Source organism: Sorex fumeus, unplaced genomic scaffold (assembly GCF_029834395.1).
Source record: "Sorex fumeus unplaced genomic scaffold, SorFum_2.1 ptg000017l, whole genome shotgun sequence".
NCBI classification, from domain to species: Eukaryota; Metazoa; Chordata; class Mammalia; order Eulipotyphla; family Soricidae; genus Sorex; species Sorex fumeus.
The window spans coordinates 1,745,381-1,760,930 of record NW_026606074.1 but is presented as its reverse complement, the minus strand read 5'-3'; positions in this window follow the sequence as shown (position 1 = coordinate 1,760,930).

Genomic DNA, 15,550 nt, shown 5'->3' with positions numbered 1-15,550 from the left:
CTCTCTAATGAGACAAAAGCGCGAGAGTGGATGCATTCGAATCAAACGTTAGGAAGGGAATTATTCCAAGCGGCAATTAAGACTGAAATGTCATCATTTGCTGTCTCCCTGGAAAGCGCTTGTTTGCCACCCTCCGACTGTGCTGCTGAATTGGCCACATCTGGAGAGGAACCGCACACAATGCGGCATCAGAGCACTTCGGAGCAGCTGCTCGGAGCAGCCAGCCGGGAAACGCGCGGCCACAGGAAGTGGGGGCAGCGCCCGCACCCGGGCGCCCTCCCTCCCCTCCCGTGGCCTGTGCCGGGCCCCCACGCGGGCACCACCCGCCCGGGCTTTCAACCCTGAGGGGCCCACGCCCCCACGGCTGGGTCAGGGAGCCCCTTCCCAGTCGAGATGAAGCCGGTCACGCCCCTCAACCCGCCCTCCAGCACGGGGTCGCTTTTCCCCGTTTTTCTGCGTTTCTGTATCATTCTCGGGAATACTTTGCAGCTACGAAGCCTCTCGTGGGGAAAATTGCATGGAGCCACGCACCCGTGGGAGAACCTGGCCTCTCCCGCGTGGAGTTGGCACCCAGGAGCTGGGCTGTCCCATGCCCGGAACCCGCTGGGCTCCCTGCACCCAGGTTTCATTCCCAGGACACGGGCTCGAGGGCTTTCCTTGATTCCAATGGGCCTGGGTGTTTTCGCTGTCCAGTGTGGCGATCTCGAGGGCCTGCAGAGATGCGCTGACCCCGGCGCTCCTACCCGCACGCTCTTGCTGCATGGGCGCTGTCTCCTCCGGGCATCTGATCTCGGGCTTCTCCAAGTGTCTTGGTAGCCACCTGAGCTGCCGGTAGACTCGAGCTGTGCCTGTAGACTGCGCCGCTGTCTCGGGCCACTGCCAGGGCCCTGGGAACGTTCCCACTCCCACGCCTCTGGGCCTGTGCTTCTTCCTGTGCTGTCTGTCTGGTGACAGCCCCCTTCCGAACAGAACCAGGGGCAGAGCCACGGAGGCGGGGCCGGCCTGCACACGGCTGACCCGGTCCAGCCCCCAGCACCCCACACGGTCCCCCGAACCCCACCAGGAGTAACCGCCGGTGTGGCCCCAAACAAAAAAAGAAAACAGACTCAATCCCTGCCCTGCCTTCTGCTCTCTGTGGCCATCCCTCAGTGGCACACCGGCCAGCGCACAGGTCACTGGGAAGCAGGCTCAGTCCTGGGTGGCCACAGGCTGACAAATACTAGCTCTCAGCAAGCACATGAAGGAGCTCGAAGCGTAAGCACTCCTTGCGGGCATCGGTGTGTGTGTGTGTGTGTGTGTGTGTGTGTGTAGCGGATGTGGGTCCCTGCCCTCCGTGTATGTGTCTGTGTGTCTGTGGAATTACTGCAGTCTCCTGCCCTCTGTGTGCACGCCCACGCACGTGTGTGTGTGTATCTGCGTGTGTGTCTGATAGGTCTCCCACCTTCCGTGTGTGTGTGTGTGTGTGTGTGTGTGTGTAGCTGCCTCGGTCTACCACTCTCACCGTGTGTGTGTGCGTGTGAGAGAGAGTGTGTGTGTATGTGTGTCTGTGGCGCTGCCGCATGTCCCACCCAAGTGCCCGTGGGTGCTGACCCATCAGTCCTGTAGGGTCCGTCCAGCCCACAGCTGTCCAGCATGCAGGCAGCTCTGTGGGCCTGAGGTCTGTGCACCCTGGCTGGGCTGCCGCCTCTCCCCAGGGACAGGACAGTGCCCCGTGTCATGGGCGTGGCCACGGTCACCCTCCGCCTGGCTCTGCTTTGGCGCATGTGCCCAGTGCTGCCCACGGTGTCCCCTTGGCGCTCAGGGATGCAGCAGACAGACGGGCCGTCACACAACCCAGAAATGAGCGCCTGGTTCTGGTCTCCGCAGCATTGTCGAGTGCCAGGGTGAGCCCCAAGCAGTACCACGTGCGGCCAAAAAACACAAACCAAAGATCAACAAAAATAATCAAATGCTCACGTGTCAAAGGGCATCCTGAACTGACCACACCCCCACTTTTTGCAAAATAAGCCGGCGTGGAGTTGGTGAGGGTTCCTGGGTGAAGCGAGCAGGTCCCAGTGACCAGCCCCTGTGTCCAGGAGCACCCTGCACCCTCCTGGGCTCTGACCCTGGGGACCGCAGACCACCTCCCCTCCCTGACCTGGCCTCCCCTGCAGGCTCCCGCCTCTCGCTCCCCCTGCCAGGGACAGCGGGTCTGCACTGGGAGCACTGTGCCCCAGGCCAGAGCAGGAGCACAGCATCCAGGCCAGAGCGGGAGCACTACAGCCCAAGCTGGAGCGGGAGCACCTCGTCCCAGGCCAGAGAGGGAGCACCATACCCCAGGCCAGAGCTGGAGCACTGTGCCCAGGTCAAGCGGGAGCACCGTGCCCCAGGCCGGAGAGGGGGCACAGCATCCAGGCCAGAGCGGAAGCATCGCACCCCAGGCTAGAGTGGGAGCACTTTGTCCCAGGCTGGAGCGAGATCACCGCACCCCAGGCCGGAGCAGGATCACCACGCCCCAGGCTGGAGGACCTCGTCCCAGGCCAGAGCGGGAGCATTATGACCCAGGACAGAGCGGGAGCATCACACCCCAGGCCGGAGCAGGAGCACCGCGCCCCAGGCTAGAGTGGGAGCACCACGCCCAGGCTAGAGCAGGAGCACTGCGTCCAGGCCACAGTGAGAGCACCACGTCCAGGCTGGAGAGGGAGCACCGTGCCCCAGGCTGGAAAGGGAGCACTGTGCCCCAGGTCAGAACGGGAGAACCATGTCCAGGCTGGAGTGGGAGCACTGCACCCACAGCTGAAGGTGAGAGCCAGAGTGTTCTGTGTCCCCTCAGAGCACAGGCAGGGCGCGAAGCACCTGCTTCCCGGATTCGGCCCCTACCTGAGGGTGCAGTGGGCGGGGGGGGCGGTGCGGGCGCCATGCTCACTCAGTGGGGGTCGCGGGGTGGGGATCCAGGCCCCCCCGAACCAGGGGTCACCCTCTGCCATCTGTGCAGTCGTGTCCGGGAAGGTGATGGTCCCCAGGAGCTGTGCCCGAGAACCCACCAAATAGGCTAAGCTGCACCCCCACACCCCCCAACCCACCTCTGGGCTTTCCGGGAACACCAGCCCCTCCTCTGCCTCCAGCCACAAGATGAGCTCCGGGAGACGTCTCGGGCACCTGTGTCCACTCACCCCTGCAGAGGTCCAGGGACCCTCAGGAAGGGCCTTTTCCGGAGCTGAGGCTCAGAGCTGCTGCCTGTGACCAGCTCCTGACCCCAACTGGATGTCACCGGCTGATTCACAGAGCCCCAGGCCCCCAGGGGAAGCCCCTCTCGGACCCTCAGACACACCTGCCAGCCACGGTCCGTGTCTTTGGCTGAGAATTCAGGGCTGTCGCTTCTGCCTGGCCTGTGTGGTGCCCGACACGGCCTTCCCCACGGGGACCCCATCCGAGGGAGCCGGGAAGACAAGCTGGCGGGGCCAGTGAGAGGGACCCAGGGACAGGACGGGTCGCCTCCCTCAGTCGTGGGTCCCTGTGTGGGTGGCCACGGCCTCCCCGAGCCCAACCCCGCCCTCGTAGCTTACACAGTGGGGGCTGTGCATCTTCCCACGGCCTGGAACCAGCGGGTGCTGACGTCCCACTGACAGGGCAGAGGAAAGCCGCCCGAGTCCCCCACACCCCGGCCCCCACCACCTGGACCCGGGGCCAAGCCCCCTGCTGGCCACCGAAGGAAACACTTGAGGCCAGAGCAGAGCAGGCTGCCAGGGCTACCTGACCTGTGCGGCGCCCACAGGAATATGGGCAAGGTACGGACCCTGCGAGCGGGGATGGGACCCCTGTCATGGCCAAGTCTGACCTCTCTCCTGAGCCTGCAGGAGACCGAGGAAGAAACACCTGCTCCCACAAGTGTCTCCGTTCTCAAGACAGCGGCAACGGCTAACAGCCTGGACACCTGCATCCTGTTGGGAGAGAGAGGGGAGGTGAGTTAATTAGGGCTCTGATGGTTAAGAGCACCCAGAGTCAGGGGCCCAGCAGAGCAGTAGATAGTGTAGAGGCTAGGGTAGAGAGCTAGGTAGGCAGGAACTCTAGGGGAAGGCTGGCTCGAGGCGAGGCTAGGGAGTGCGCAGAGAGGGGCAGAGAGGGCCCACGTCTCTGCACCCCTGCATCTTCCTTAAGCCCACATCTCTGTGCCCTTGCAACTCCTGTAAGCCGCATCTGTATCCCTGCATCTCCCATAAGCCCGCATCTGTGTCCCCACATCTCTGCACCCCTGCATCTCCCTTAAGCCTGCATCTCTGTGCCCCTGCATCTCCTGTAAGTCCTCATCTCTGAGTCCCCACATCTCTGCGCCCCTGCATCTCCCTTAAGCCCGCATCTCTGCATCCCTGCATCTCCTGTAAGCCCACATCTAGGTCCCCGCATCTCTGCTCCCCTGGATCTCCCTTAAGCCCGCATCTCTGTGTCCCCGCATCTCTGTGCCCCTGCATCCCCCTTAAGCCTGCATCTCTGCACCCCTGCATCTCCCGTAAGCCCGCATCTGTGTCTCCGCATCTCTGTGTCCCTGATCTCCTGTAAGTCCACATCTCTGTGTCCCTGCATCTCTGCACCCCTGCATCTCCCGTAAGCCCGCATCTGTGTCTCCGCATCTCTGTGTCCCTGATCTCCTGTAAGTCCACATCTCTGTGTCCCTGCATCTCTGTGCCCCTGCATCTCCCATAAGCCTGCATCTTTGTGTCCCCGCATCTCTGCGCCCCTACATCTTTCTTAAGCCCACATCTCTGTGCCCCTGCATCTCCCATAAGCCTGCATCTGTGTTCCCGAACCTCTGCATCGCTGCATCTCTTATAAGCCCGCATCTCTACACCCCTGCACCCCTTTTCTCCTGCTCCCTGCACATCTTGACCACTGACCCACGCACCTCTCACTAAACAACTTCACCCCTACGTTTACCTGCACCATTGGCTGCTCCCTACACCCTGTGTCTCTGAACGCTTCACCCCTTTGTCTGGCCCTGCACCCATGGTCTACCCCATCTTGGGTGCAGCCCTCCACCTGCTGCGGCACCCTCTTCTGCTGACCCTTCCCTCTGTGGCACCCGCCCCTCACCCTTTCCTCTCCTCACCCCTTCAATGTTGCCACCATCACTGATGTTGGGCACGGCAGAAGCAGGGGTGCCGGGAGCAGCTGGCGGAGGTGCGGCAGAGAGTGGGGCGTGGCTGCCCCCAGCTGCGGGGATGGACAGTCCAGGGCCCAGGAGACCACGAATGGGGGGCAGGATGCAGACGATGGGGTGAGGGGAGCCGGGTCAGGGGATGCCCGAGATCCCACCAAGGGAAGGTGCAGGACCAGCACATTTAGGAGGGTGCAGGGAGGAGAGGGTGTGGGACAGCGACAGGGGTGCGGGCGGAGCAGGGGACGGGCCCAGCAGGAGAGGGTGCACAGAGAAGGGGTGCGGGCAGCAGGCGGTCGGGCGGGGCAGTGAAGGGCTCGGAAACATGAGGGGCAGGAAGGGGCACAGGAGACCAAGGGGGGAGGGGCAGCGGGCAGGGCTCAGCGGGTGGGCGGGGAGGCTGGGGGCACGTGCGGGTGCAGGGAGGACAGCAGAGGGATGAAGGCCGCGATGGACGCTGTGGCCAGACCAGCCCTGCAGAGCCCACAAGGACAGGCTGGGCAGCCCCAGCAGGGGCAGCAGGGGACGGGTCACACCCCTCGTGCTGGACTTCACCCACTCACCTGCTGGTGCTCACAGCCTTCCCCGGCGGCACCTGGACACGCACCGTCTGCTTCCCGCCCCGCCCCGCCCCGCCCTGCCCCACCACCCTGCCCCTGCGTCCCGCCACCCCTGCCCCGCCTGCCCCCGCCATCCCTGTCCGTCATGCCTACCCCCCTCCTCTCCTGCGTCCAGCACCCTCCTCTGCTGGGCTCCAGCAACAACTACACCACCTCACCCTTCATCTGCTGCCCTGCAAACAGCAGCACCCCACACCTGCTCCCACTCACCTAAGCTCCGCCACCTCCCGCCCACTCGTCATCTCCTGCTCCCTCGTCACCTCCTGCTCCCTCGTCACCTCCTGCTCCCTCATCCATCTCCTGCTCCTCCCTCATCATTGCCTGCTCCCACATCATCTCCTGCTCATCACCTCCTGCTCCCTCATCATCCCGCTTCATCTTCTGCTCCCTCACCTCCTGCTCTCATTACCTCCTGCTCCCTCGTCATCTCCTGCTCCTCATCCATCTCTTGCTCCCTCATCATTTCTTCCTCCTCCCTCATCTCCTGCTCCCACATCACCTCCTGCTCCCACGCCATCTCCTCCTCCCTCATCAGCTCCTGCTCATCACCTCCTGCTTTCTAATCACCTCCTGCTCCCCTCTCTCCTGCACCTTCCCGTGCCGACCCCATGACCTGCCGCCCCCACCTTCCCTGCTGCTCTTGCCCATCTGCGGTTCCTCCACGGTCTGGGGCCTCCCCGCCCTTATACCTGCTGATCTCCTCACCCACTTCCCTTCTCAGCCCTCAATGCCTGCAGCCCTTCGTGCTGCCTCCTGTGGCCTTTGTCTGACGCTTCCGCACCCCACGTCTCCGCGCGGATCTATCCCTACACTACTTTCCTCCCGCCCCCTCATCAGCCTGTCCCCACACCCCTTGTGTGCTTATCGCTGCACCCTTATCTGTTAGGCCTTCATGCCTAATCCGCTCATACCCCCTTATCTGCTTGTCCCTTATCTGCTCCTATTATATTGTACCTTATATTTGTACCTGAAACCCGCATCTACTTTCAGCCACATCCCTTATCTGCTTGTCCTTGAATTCCTCTGCTTGCACCTACACCCTTGATCTGCTTGTACCTGCACCCCTTCTCCGCTTAGGCCCACCCCCTCATCTGCTTGGGCCCACCACTCAACCACTTGTTCCCACATCACTTACCTGTCTCGACCTGCACCCCTTATCTGCTTGTACCTGCACCCCTACCTGCCTGACCTACCTACTTAACTGCTAGCACCCGCACCCATGATCTCTTTATTCCCACATCCCTCATCTGCCTGTGCTGCATCCCTTGTTTAGTATCACGCCCTTCATCTGTTCAGACCGTTGTGTCTTATCTGCTTGTATCTGCACTACGTACTGCCTGCACTCGGACCCTGATCTGCCTATACCAATACCCCTCATCCGCTTGTCCCTGTGCCCCTGGCTGCTTGTACCTGTACCCCTCATCTGCTTAGACCCGCGACCCTTCTGTTTGGACATGCACCCCTTCTCTGCTTCTACCTGGACCCCTCACCTTGTGCCTGCAGCCCTCACCTACTTGACCCTGTCCCCCTCATCTGTTTATACTCTACTCCGTATCTGCCTGCACGTCTGACCCTCTCTGCTCCTACCTGCACCCCTTCTCTGCTGCACCCCACACCTACCTGCCTCCCCCACTCCTGCACCCACTGCCCTTCAGCCTTCCTCTCCTGATCCCAACGTCACTTCCTCTGCTGCACCCCTTCATGCAGCTGTAGAGAACCACTCCTCACCTCACTCCTCCCATGCTCCCCACCCCTCTCTCAGGGGAAAACACGCCTATTTAAAAAGCTTCTAGGGATGGAGCAGTGGAACAGCGGGTAGGGCGTTTGCTTTGCAAGTGGCCGATCTGGGTTCGCTTCCCAGCATCCCATATGGTCCCCTGAGCACCGCAGGAGAAATTCTTGAGAGCAGAACCAGGAGTAACCCCTGTGCATCACCGGCTGTGACCCAAAAAGCAAAATAAATAAATAAATAAATAAATAAAATAAATTAAAAGCTTCTAAATAAACCCCCATCAAAATCACCGTTGAGGGGCTGGAGTGATAGCACAGTGGGTAGGGCGTTTGCCTTGCACACGGCCAACCCCGGTTTGATTCCCAGCATCCCATATGGTCCCCTGAGCACCGCAGGAAAAATTCTTGAGAGCAGAACCAGGAGTAACCCCTGTGCATCTCTGGGCATGACCCAAAAAGCAAATAAAATAAATAAATAAAAATAAATTAATTAATTAAAAGCTTCTAAACAAACCCCATCAAAAATCACCATTGATGGGGCTGGAGAGATAGCACAGCAGGTGGGGCGTTTGCCTTGCACGCGGCCGACCCAGGTTCGATTCCCAGCATCCCATATGATCCCCTGAGCACCGTCAGGAGTGACTCCTGAGTGCAGAGCCAGGAGCAACCCCTGTGCATCGCCAGGTGTGACCCAAAAAGCAAAAAAAAAAAAAAATCGCCATTGAGGGGCTGGAGTGATAGCACAGTGGGTAGGGTGTTTGCCTTGCACACGGCCAACTCTGGTTTGATTCCCAGCATCCCATATGGTCCCCCGAGCACCTCCAGGAGTAATTCCTGAGTGCAGAGCCAGGAGTAACCCCTGAGCATCACCGGGTGTGACCCAAAAAGAAAAAAAATTGCCGTTAAAAGCCCAACTGAGAAAATGCAGGACAAGGGGATGCCTGAGAAACTGGGGCTCAGGTCATATTCCAGCCTGTGCAGTCCAGATCCCGGGGACCAAGGTCACTTACCTGGCAGCAGCCGCCTCTCTCCCACGCAGAGGCCCCGTGGGCCGGCCACCAGCCAATTCTCCCCCAGAGCAGATGTGGCTGCGACAGCGGACGGAAACCTGGGGCGTCAGGAAACAGCCGTGAGCAGGCACTCAGCTGCACAGCACGTGTCCGGCATGTGTGGGGCCCCACGTCGCACCCTCACACTGAAAGGCTGGTCAGGGCTGGAGCGAGTACAAAAGGCAGAGGACAGACATTCCATGCAGAAATGCCCAGTCTGATCCCAGCCCTGCAGGCTCCCAACACAGCCAAGAGTCACCCCCGGAGCACAGAGCTGAGCAGAGCCTGAGAACCTCCGGGGTGGCCCAGACACAGGGGAAGGTGTGGAGACAGTGACGCAGACTGTGAGGCTGGTCTCCGGAGGGCCTGGAGGAGCAGCCAGTGCACGGGAAGGCGGGAGGTGTCAAGCAATGATCAGACGGGAAGTGCTGGTCTGTGACCCCCCGCCCCCAGAGAGAGCAGGGGGAGGCAGAGCCCGCAGAGGGTCCGGAGAGCAGCCCCAAGCAGCAGGAAAGAGCAGAGCAGACAGAGAACAGAACCAAACTGACACTCCGGACCTAAATCCAACACGACAGCAGCTGCATTAAAAATGCATGCCAACCCCCGTGCAACTAGGAAAAATCACATACGTGTTTTCAATTACCAACATCCCTCAGACAGAAAGGAAGAATGTCAGGAGTTTACATGCGGAGTTCAGCTGTGGGAGTCGCTGCGGGAGACCCAAGCTCGTCGGCAAGAGTGACAGGACACAGGGAGGGCGCTGGCCTTGCATGTGGCAGACCCGGGTTCCATCCCCGGACCCCACAGGGTCCCCCAAGTACGACCAGAAGCGATCCCTGAGCACAGTCCCTAGAAAACTCTGTTCCTAAAAGCATCAAGACCCTTCACCAAACACAGAAAATGTGTCACCCGAGAGATTGTGCCCGCCCAGCAGGGCTTAGCGGGGAGTGAGCGGCCACTCTGAGCTTGGAGTCACCCGGCAAGACCCAGAGACAAGCTTGTTCAGGAAGTGGTGCTTCCCTGCCCCCGATCCTTCTGGAAGCCCCATAGTCGCTCACACCCACAGCCACGGCCATGCAGACTCACGGGCCCAGACCTCCGGGTCCTGGAGTTCCTGCAGCACAGAGCCCCTCGGAACTCCACGGCGCTGAGAGCCCAGCCGGAGCACCGCAAGTCCGACGGGGAAGTAGCACAGAAGCCAACTAAGCTCCAGAAACAAAAACCATGCCAAGGAAGACTCCTCCGCAAACCCTGAGTCAAGACTTAATGACCCCAAAGTGAGACAGAACAATTTTCACAAATTCTCCTTTCCGGTAGCACGTTTTGCTCGTTTCACCAGCCACTTTGCTGTAACGAGCCACAGAACAATGACTGTGTGCCTGTTACGGGGCAGGCTTGGGGGTGGCACAGTGCTGGAATGCCGACGGCCTCACCACCAACCCTCCGGGACAGTTTTGTGAACCACGGTGTTCAAGCTGTTTTAGAAGAATGGATGAAATGAGAGCGTCGTGGGGTCTTGCCACGCCTCTGTGCGCCCATAAGCTGCCCCCTCACACACATGACATTCCTGCATCAAGTCCACATGGACGGAGTCCCCAGTCTGAGCGGTGGTCAGCGCAGAGCTCCCCGGAATCGGTGGGCCTCTACTGCCCCCTAGTGTCCGTGGGGGGCAGCGACGCGCTGACATTCGTAGCTGCTGTTTCTTTTGTTGCCTTGGCTGCATCTGTAGCCGCCGCTCCACTGCATGCAGCATCTGCAGCTCCCGGCCTGTCATTCTTGGCTGCTGTTGTTACCTTCGCCCCTGCTGCCACCCTCCTCTTCTGTGGCTGGTTTGTCGCATCTGAGCCAGAGCCGGAGCTGCAGCCGAATCCTGGCCCGTTTCCTCTGGGGCTGCCCCAGGTCTCAGCTGTCAGCAAAGCGCGTGGCCACTCTCTGGCACCTGCCCACTCCCACCTCCAGTTCCTCACAGCAGGCACGGGGCCCAGGCCCTCCTCGGTCCCTGGTGTCCCCCGACGGCCGCTGGTCGAGGGAGGCATCACCGGCAGCTGCGGAGGGTCCGTGGCCAGCTCAGGGTATGACTGTGGTCAGGACGGCGGCTGTCACCAGACGCCGGTCAGTACCTGCCACAGAGAGACTGGACCTGCTCTCCACAGAGGCACCGGTCAGCCCGTGCCTGGGCCTGGAAATGCGGTCATTTACTGCCCCCTGGTGGCCAATGGGGGCAGCGCATGGGATTCAAGGCGGTGTCTGGGGGTGAAACCTGAAAAACTCAAATGGCTCCTCCGAGACCCGGGTCCATCTGCCGCACTTCAAACCTTGTGGGCTCACAGCAGACAGGGCATTGTGCGCAGGCAAGCGGGGTTCAGTGAGGGGTAGGGAGCCCCACACCCAAGGGACAGGAGTGGGGACCAGACGCCTAGTGCACACAATGCAGGGGACCCTCCCACTCTGGCCTCTCTCCAGGGTACAGCTGCCCAACCCCCCCTTCCTCCAAGACCCAGATAACCCCAGTTTGGGGATCTCCGCTGCGCTGACGCCCAGCATCATCCCATAACCTGCCTGTTCTCTTTGCTCAGCATCATGTGGCCCAAGCCGACGGCCCACACCAGCCCTCGCGCGGCCCACACCAAGCCCATGATGCCACCAGAGGGTCTGGCTGGGTTGTGGCCGTTCTCCTTCCCCAGCTCTGCGCGGCAGTGCTCCGGGAAGGCGTGAGTGAATGAGCCCAGGACAGGAGCCCGCGGCCATCCAGAACCGCGGCATCAATTTTACGCTGGTGCAAAAGGGACAGTGGCCTCACTCCCTGGGGCTCCCATGGCGATGCCCACCCCGCCCACCCCCCAAACCCCACAGAGGCAATGTGAGGGGTGGCACCACGCACCTGCTGCAGTACCTGAGCACACACCAGGACTGTCCTCTCTGGCTCAGTCAACACGGGGCAGTGAGGCTGAACGGGCATCTGTGCCCAGGAAACCCCCATGGGCAAGGTGCCCGCTGGACATGCAGTTCCCCAACTGCCTGGCCATGGGGCCTGGTGGCCTTGACGCCTCAGTCACTGCACAAAGTCAGCAGGGCACATGAACGTGTGTGTGCAAGGCTCATGCCCAGTCACGCAGACCCACGTCCAGAAATGTGTATGATGTGTGTGCAGACGTGGACTCAGGAAAAGAACGTGTGTTCAAGAATGTACACAGATGTAAACTGGCCACTTGTGCACCAGCATGACCTGACTGGCCCCTTCTTTTGGGGGCACCCAACACACCTTTTGCTGGACGTGGTGCTGCCCAGGTACCCCACCCGGACCCGTCTCTGCTGCTGGTGAGGGCGCCGTCTAGGGGCCATTCAGCTGAGCCCTATGTGTCTGACTGCCCCAAAGGGCCACTTGGCAAGGGATCGGGGCAGTTCAGGAGAGGGGGTTCCATTCCCGCTTCACAACTGCTTGGCAAGTTAACGAGGGCCAAACTCTTGGTCCTCAAAAAAGCATGGCCAGGGCTGGACAGGTCATGAACAGGGGCTGAGGCACTTACTTGCAGGAGGTCCTGGCTCCGTCCCCAGCACCGCCCAGAGTGCCCCGAGTGCCCGCAGGGTGGCCTGTCCTGTCATCAGGCTGCCCCAAACGTGGCTGGAGAGGCTGTGACTGAGGCTGGGGCCCCCATGGCCCAGGACGACAATACAGAGGGCAAAGTGTCGTTTTAGATGCCACATAGGACACCGGGGCTCAGAGCCCGCCTCCAAAACCCAAGTCTCCACCTGAAGTCCTGGCCCCCCACACTGGGATAAAATGATCTGGGGGTGTCTGCTGAGAGGACTTGAGGCCTAACAAAGAGGGGTGACACAGTCTTTCTCATTCACACAGCAGTGCTTCACACACCTGCGGCGTGCACACTGGCTCTGCAAGGCACCAATGGCTCCCGTGACGAGTGCCCTGGTGAACCGGAAGACACAGGCAGTGCCCTTGACATGGCATCTGCCCTCAGTGGCCACCGTCCATGTGCCTTGTGTCTCTCGATACAACCCGGCAGAGACGTGCTAGGTCGGGTCAGGCCAGGCCCCGCTCACGCCTTAGATCACGCTGTACGCAGTCCCCTCTGGGTGAAGAATTACTTGTGAATCATGAGGAACGTGGCATTTGAATTCTACCTTCTGCTTTGAAGCCCTCTCCCCCCTTTTCAAACTTTCTGCAGTGAGGATCACTGTTGATGAAACGAGCTGAGGTTTCTCACCGTCGCCATGAGAACCTCTGAGCCCTAAGCGGACACTGCTCCTGCTCAGGGCTCGTTTTGCACAGACTCCTATGGACACGTAACTGTCCTGTCAGGGTGGACGCCCCACACTGCAGTAACAGAGCCCTGATGGACACAGACACGGGCTTGACAAGCTCCAAAGTGGCACTGTAGCACTGTCCTACTGTCCTCCCGTTGTTTGTCTATTTGCTCGAGCGGGCACCAGTAACGTCTCCAGTGTGAGACTTGTTGTTACTGTTTTGGGCATTCCAGTAGGCAGGGGTCACACCCACCAACTGGCCCCCTGGCGCCGTGTAATCCCATCAGCGGCCAAGACTCAGAGACTATAAAACCCAGCTCCCGGAAGAGAACAACGCAGAGTCTCCTGCCCCCGTGCCTGGCTGTCCTCGCCAGGGCCCCTTGGAGGGGGCGGGTTGAGTTTCCCTCCCCACCCCGAGCAGAGCTCCGGCAGCCGAAGACCTCCAGAACCAGCCATCACCACGCTGAGACCACTCTCCACACGCATGAAGGTACCGGCAGAGGAACAAAGGCATCGGGTCCCGGAGCTGAGATCTCCAAGCCTGCTCGGATCGGGGCTGAGCATCCTCCACCCAGATCCTCCATATTCCAGTAGGCACGGGTCACACCCACCAACTGGCCCCCTGGCGCCATGTAATCCCATCAATGGCCAAGACCCAGAGACTATAAAACCCATCTCCCAGAACCGCGTGGCCACAAATGCGCGACATCTTATTATGACACCTTATTAATCTTATTATCTCATTCCTACTTTGGACAAACTGGCAGGCTACCGAATGTAACCTGCCCACATGGCAGAGTCTGGCAAACTCCCCGTGGCGTACCCAATATGCCAAATACCAGTAACAATGATGGGTCTCATTCTCCTAACCCTGAAAGAGCCTTGAATATGGCACTTTTTTAAAAATCTCAGCTAGGATGAAGGAGACGTTACTGGGGCCTGCTCGAGGCAATCGACGAATAACAGGATGGTCATGATCGTGATCGTTTTGGGCATATTGTATACGCCACGGGGAGCTCGTCAGCTCTGCCATGCAGAAGAGATACTTTCAGTAGCTTGCTGGGCTCTCCGAGAGGGGCGGAGGAATCGAACTCAGGTCGTCCGCGTGCAAGAACACCCTACCTGCTGCGCTATCGCTCCAGCCCAACTCCAAAGTAACGTGGAACAAAACAGTGAAAGATCTTTCCTAGTAAAGTCTTTTGGATTTTTTTAACTTAATACTTCTATGCTTTTGTATTCATATTCAAGACGAGTTTCAGGGGCCAGAGCTAGCATGCTTACCGTCTCTTACTGTCTTACTATCTCTTACAAGGTAGGGGACCTACCTTGCCACACAGCTGACCCAGACTCAATCCTGGACACTACACACAGTCCCGCAAGCCCCGTTGGGCATGGTCCCTGAGCACAGAGCTAGGAGTAAGGCCGGAGTACTGCTGGGTGTGGATTAACCCCTCCCATAAAAATGAGTTTTGAAAGGTAAGGAAGGGAAGAATGCCAATAACAATCCTGAAGAAAAATGGCAACCAATTCCTTCCTATGCATAAATTCTCCAAACGTCAATGTACAGAACTCTGCTATCTAAGGGCACAGATAGTCATACTGCACCCAGAGATAAAATCTAATTTCTAAATAAATTCTGTTCAAAATCTATCTTGCTTGAGGGCCAGAGCGATCAACAGTGCGGAGGGGCCTTGCCCTGCATGCAGCTGACCCAGCTTTGATCCCCAGCACCCCAACAGGGTCCCCCCGCACCACCAGCGGTGATTCCTGATTGCAGAGCCAGGAGTAAGCCCTGGGCATCACTGGGCCCAAAACCAAAAAATAAATAAACACTGTCTTGTTTGCAAGTTTCTGCCCCCCACAGGAGACACACGCAATGGACAGTGCTTCGAGGGGAACGTTGGGAAACAGGAAAAAAACAAAACTCAAACGAGACAAACATGCTTGCTTCAGACCAAACAGCAGCCAGGCAAAAGGCAGCGCCGAGAGATGCGTGAGTTTTCCATACGGGCGAGGGGCCCAAGGACACTGCACACGCGCCGATGGGGCAGCGGGCCAGACACCTGCGCAAGACACGGGCGGAAACTGCCGGCTGAGCTGTGAGTTCCCCGTCGGCCAGGAAGGAAGCAGGAGCCCAAGCCAGGAGTCTCAGGAACTGGGCTAAGCACACAGTGAGGGCCCGCCAGCACCCCCAAAGCCTGACACATCTACTCCAGGAGGGATCAAGTACTGGGGCCCAATTTCCAAGTCCATCAGGTCATCAAAGTAGAAATCATGACAAGGAGCTTTTCCGGTCACTATGCCGTGATGGGGGGGGGAGGGCAGGGAGGAGAGAAGGAGGGAGACGGAGAGAGAGGAGGAGAGAGGGAGAGAGACGGAGGGAGTGAGGGGGAGAGCGGCGAAAAGCTCCCGCGTTTGGGTTTTTCTTTTCTTCAAGGGCTTACTCCTGATTCCGGCCTCAGGAACCGCTCCCGGTGGATTCAGGGTTCCCTGTGGGGTTGTCAGGATTGAACCCAGGTTGCCCGGTGGAGGCAAACACCCTACCTGCTGTACTAGCTCAGGCCTGGACACTCTGACATCTGGAAACTGAGCACGGGACGGTTAAACAGCTTCGGAGGCAGGGTGAAGCCAGTGAAGAAGCAGGAAGACGCTTCGAAGCAAACACGCAGGAAGGCAAACCACGAAGAGCAACGCAAAAGCAGCACCACAGGGAGTGTGTAGCTCCCCGGGCTTCCACGGAACCAAGAACACGCTGG